The sequence below is a fragment of the Sinocyclocheilus anshuiensis genome, unplaced genomic scaffold (assembly GCF_001515605.1).
Source record: "Sinocyclocheilus anshuiensis isolate Anshui unplaced genomic scaffold, SAMN03320099.WGS_v1.1 scaffold1014, whole genome shotgun sequence".
NCBI classification, from domain to species: Eukaryota; Metazoa; Chordata; class Actinopteri; order Cypriniformes; family Cyprinidae; genus Sinocyclocheilus; species Sinocyclocheilus anshuiensis.
In genome coordinates, this window is record NW_015540943.1 from 1,776,997 (window position 1) to 1,782,862 (window position 5,866).

Here is a 5,866-nt window from a genome sequence, read left to right on the forward strand (position 1 = left end):
GCTTAATGTCGTTGTGTTGTGAGCTTAATGTCGTTGTGTTGTGAGCTTAATGTCGTTGTGTTGTGAGCTTAATGTCGTTGTGTTGTGAGCTTAATGTCGTTGTGTTGTGAGCTTAATGTCGTTGTGTTGTGAGCTTAATGTCGTTGTGTTGTGAGCTTAATGTCGTTGTGTTGTGAGCTTATGTTTGCTTTTTGAATTGCGTTGTGTTGTGCACTACTGGGCCACCGTATCTTTATGCACCAAGAGCTTGTAACACTCCAAAGAGAAAGGAAAAATTGAAATTGCATCATATGACCCCTTTAATAGTGAATATGTGTTCCCTACTCTAAAGTTACCGAATATACACTGAAAAAAGTGTGTAACACTTTATAAAAACTTTCATTAATAAATTGTTAACAAATGTTTAACAGATCATTACTCGATATGTTCAAATTGCTACAATATGAAATAATGAGTTTGTAAATGTTTACTAATGGATTTATTAAACATTAAATAATCATTAACAGAACAACAGAACATTAGTTAATATAAATTAAAATGCTTACAAATTGTATTAAACTTTCAATTCATATATGATCATACACAGATCATTATAAAAATGCACTTTAAATAAATGATATGGTCGTTTTGTGTTTAATTGTTTGTTTGTTTTTGTATGTGTATGTGGTGAGATCTATAACTTTATCATGTAATGTTAAATTGAATTATAATTAATTCGCATCTTAAAAACATTTGGGTCAATAAAACAATTGAGTGTGTTGTAAATCATAAGGGTGTGTAGGTCCATGAGAGAGTGTAAAGGCCCTTTACACTTACATTTAGGTCCCATGGATATTGAAGTCTGTCTAAGGAGCCAATGGATTAAATAATCATGGTGAAATCTTGTGACCCCACACAATTCAAGACTGCTTTCTTTCCACAAGCTCCAATGCATTCATAATTACTAATCCTTTTTTTTTTTTTACTCTGAAATGAATATAACATATCCGGCTCATTCTCATTTGTTGGCGAGGTCATCACTCTCAAACATTCTCCTTCATTGCCATTTGTATGTAATCCCCCATAATCCCAGAAAACAATGGGCCTGTTCTGAGCATAGAGTGATTTTATCTGGACCTCAGGGGGATCAAGACTGTGCTGTGATGCCAATGCAATGATGACGGTGTCCACTAATACCCAGCTAGGTGTCAGATGTGCTAATGGAATTGCTGAAGCTCTGTGTTACATGCTGTCTTGAATGTATCATGGGGTGGAATTCACTCTTTGTTTTAATATATATATATATATATATATATATATATATATATGGTTTTTCAAGGGTGTTTGGGGGGGTGTAGGGCTGAATTATGGTTGTGCAGTTCTGCAATACCCATGGGTCCCCATCTTTGGAGGGTTCTTGTAGTCTTTTCCTGATCACATTCCCTCTTTTATTATTACTGTCATTGTTTCAAGTGTCCTATCAACATAGGCATGTTATAACATTTTTTTTTTCTGATAGGACAGTAAGTATTTGACAGGAAGGATGTGATCGGAAAAGGTCCAGGAGCCGGGATTCGAACTTGGGACGCCCATTCTTTTTTTTTTTTTTTTTTTTTTTCTTGTGGTTTAGTCAACTTCTTACCAGCATTCAGATTTTTAGGACTGCAACTACCATGTCAACTTACAGTACCTGTGATAATAAGAAAACAAAATTCCAGAAGGTATTCAGGTCTTCATGACCAATCCTTAAGCATTTCAAGATTCCTGTTGACATTACTGTACTTCCTGCAATAGGTATGTTGTCTGCATACAGCAGGTAGTAGATTTTGTTTTCTCCAATTTTTTAGTTGTGTAAATTGTCCTATACAATTTGTTGTCATATAAACAGTGGTGTAAAGATTCTTCACAAGGTTTTTTTTTTTTTTTAATCTGTCAACTTTAAGCTTAAGCTGTAATATTTTAATTTAAGTTCAGTTCATATAATGCATTATGTATTGGAATGTATCAATTTATATACCAAACTTTTTTGTAGGTTATGCACTCCGGACAAAATCCAGACTCTTTTCAGGTCAAGTGGGCTAGCTGGTCTGGTAAAGTGGGCAATTTCTTATTTATCTAGAACAGGGGTGTCCAAACTCGGTCCTGGAGGGCCGATGTCCTGTAGAGTTTTGCTCCAACTTGCTTCAACACACCTGCCTGGAAGTTTCTAGTATGCCTAGTAAGACCTTGATTAGCTGGTTCAGGTGTGTAAGAAGCAGTCGAGCAGCAGAAGAGGACAGCAGTTTGTAAGTGTTTCGTCTTGTTTTCTCATTAGATTTCAGCGCGGTTGTTGTTGCTAGGAGACATTGCTTCACTTACTGTGTTTTACCGTGGTAAATACGTGCTCAAGTCGCGTTTGTTCTTGTGCGTATCGCGGGACTTTCCAGTTTCAGTTTGCTAAATAGTAAGGTGTGGCCAGCTGACTTCAATAACGAGTACTTAGGCAAGTATAAAATTGGTTAATTCACCACGGCAGCCCTTGTGTGAAGACCGACGAGTGTAAAGACCATCGACTCTACCTGCGCGACTCCACCGAGCAAGGACACCGACAAGGCACTTGAGTATTGCTTTCCTGCCCTTTCTTTACTCTTTGTACAGCTTGTTCTCATCTACTTGTTTAGGGCAGTTGTACTCACTATGTGCTTTCAAATCTCTACTATTACTACTAACACTCGGAAATCATGCACTGTACGTTGGAGGCAGGCCAATCCTAATAATCTACGGCCTGTACCTCTGTCCTCTACTACTTTACTCTCTATTCCAATTGGTCTCTGGAACTGCCAGTCTGCTGTTAACAAAGCAGAATTTATTTATTCTATTGCTACTCATTCCAGTCTCAACCTCATGGCCCTAACTGAGACTTGGATCAAACCTGAGAACACTGCCACTCCTGCAGCCCTCTCCACTAATTTCACTTTTTCCCACACCCCTCGCACGATTGGGAGGGGTGGAGGTACTGGTCTCCTTATCTCAAATGAATGGAAATTTGATCTTCTACCATCTCTTACAGGCAACAGTTCATTTGAATCACATGCAATTACTATTACCCACCCTGTTAAAATTATGGAATCACATGCAATTACTATTACACACCCGGTTAAAATCCACTTTGTAGTCATTTATCATCCCCCAGGTCAACTGGGCAACTTCTTGGAGGAGTTGGATGTGTTACTTTCAAACTTTCCTGAGGATGGTACTCCTCTGGTACTGCTCGGTGACTTCAACATCCACCTAGAAAAACCCCAGGCTGCTGACTTCAACACTCTGCTCGCCTCATTTGATCTCATGTGAGTGTCTACTATGGCTACTCACAAATCAGGTAACCAACTAGACCTCATCTACACATGCTATTGCTCCACAGACAACACTTTAGTTACTCCACTGCACACCTCAGACCACTTCCTCATCACTTCTAACCTCACACTAACTCCTGACACAGCACACACTCCTCCGCAGGTCACCTTTCGACGCTCAGCCTCTCCCACTCGCCTATCCTCTATGGTTTCATCCTCACTTCCTTCACCCTCTCAGTTTTCAGCACTGCACACAAACAGTGCTACTGACAGTCTTTGCTCCACTCTAACATCTTGCTTAGACAACTTTTGCCCACTTTCATCCAGACCAGCAGCACTACCCCCTCTGCCCCCTGGCTGTCTGATGTTCTCCGGGAACATCGCTCTAGACTCAGGGCTGCAGAGAGGAAGTCCAGACCAGCACGCTGCGTGCCGCCCACCCGAAATTTTTGGGGGGCCGGCTGGCGCCCCCCCGCCGACGCTCCCTGGCCGCCCGATGACCCCGGATGGGTTTCGGGAGACCTGACCCCACCGGGGGCCCGACGGGAGCCCCCCAAAATCCAAGACCTCCAAATGCAGTACTGCCTTCCTCCACTGTGTGGCACCACACCCGTCCCACTCTAGGATTATTGCAATGGGCTTCTGGCCCATTCATATAGTCTAGAGGTGGATGCTTTACGCCATTATAGAAAATAATAGGTTCGTAGACAGTGGAATTTTGGGATGAAACTGGGTGCTGTGGACTCAGGGGGACCTGCTGAGTGCAGTAAAATATTTTTTTTTCATGAATGCACCTTGATTTAAAATGTCCAAATAAACACTATCTGGAGCCCATGCAATAAGTCTGAATTGGGACAATCATCCCATTTGCAATTTATTCAGTGGGATCAGTATAATATATTAGTGGGATTATGCTATTAAATAAATTGGAAGTGGAATATGTGTCCATTTGCAATTTACTGAATGGGATCGCTACAATAGGTCAGTGGGATGATTCTCCTCTAACCACTTAAAGTGTCCCCATACAATAAATTGCAAATGGGACATGTGTCCATTTGCCATTTAATTAATGGGATCGCAATAATAGGTTAGTGGGATGACTCTCCACTAACCACTTTAAGTGTCCCATACAATAAATTGCAAGTGGGACATGTGTCCATTTGCCATTTAATGAATGGGATCACTATAATAGGATAGTGGGAGGATTGTCCACTAACCCCTTTAAGCGTCCCATACAATAAATTGCAAGTGGGACATGTGTCCATTTGCCATTTAAAGAATGGGATCGCTATAATAGGTTAGTGGGATGATTGTCCACTAACCACTTAAAGCATTCCCATACAATAAATTGCAAGTGGGATCTGTGTCCATTTGCAATTTATTGAATGGGATCCCTATAATAGGTTAGTGGGATGTTTGTCCACCAATCTATTAAACCAAAACCAAACAATAAATTGCAAGTGGGATCTGTGTCCATTTGCAATTTATGGAATGGGAACACTATAATAGGTTCATTGGATGATTTTATCCCCCTGACCTAAGTTGATCCAATACAATAAATTGCAAGTGCGATCTGTGTCCATTTGCAATTGATTGAATGGGATTGCTATAAAAGCTTAGTGGGATAATTGTCCACCAATCCATTTAACCGATCCCATTCAATAAATGGGAAATGGACACCTATCCCACTTGCCCTCTATTGAGTGACGTGTCCATTTCTAATTTAATTAATGGGGCCTAGATAGTGTTTTTTTGGACATTTTAAATCAAGGCGCATTCATGATAAAAAAAAATATTTTACTGCACTCAGCAGGTCTCCCTGAGTTTGTGGCACCCAGTTTCGTCCAAAAATTCCACTTTCCACGAAACCCCTTTGGGTTTTTTTGGTAGAAAAAAATAAGTTTCTCCAATCTTCTTGAAACTCTGGTTTCTGATAGAGGGCACTGAGACTAAGACAGGAATGCAAGTTTGGAGGCTCTAGAGCCTCCCAGGGCTGAGATATGGAGATCCCACTAGCAATTTATGGCATTATAGAAAATAATGGATCCGTGGACAGTGGAATTTTGGGATGAAACTGGGTACTGTGGACTCGGGGTCCTGCTGAGCGCAGTAAAATAATTTTTATCATGAATGCACCTTGATTTAAAATGTCCAAATAAACACTATCTGCAGCCCATGCAATAAGTCTGAATTGGGACAATACATAGTAGATAAGTGGACAGTCATCCCATTTGCAATTTATTCAGTGGGATGTGGGAGTTGAAAACAGGAAGTATGTCCACCTGCAATTTATTTAATGGGCCTTCTGTACTGGTCCCGTGGACACATGTGAATAAAGTGTATTTTTCATAAGCATGAGTGATACTGTTGATGAAACCACCTCTACTGTACTCAGCAAACTCAGTGGAAACCATTCATGACCGTTTCATGTCATAATAGTGTAATATGCACAAAAAATGAATGTCCATGGAACCACTATATAGGGCCCACTGAATAAATTGGAAATGGGATGTTTCTTTATGTTAGATTAAAAATAACATTCATATTGGGGCCAG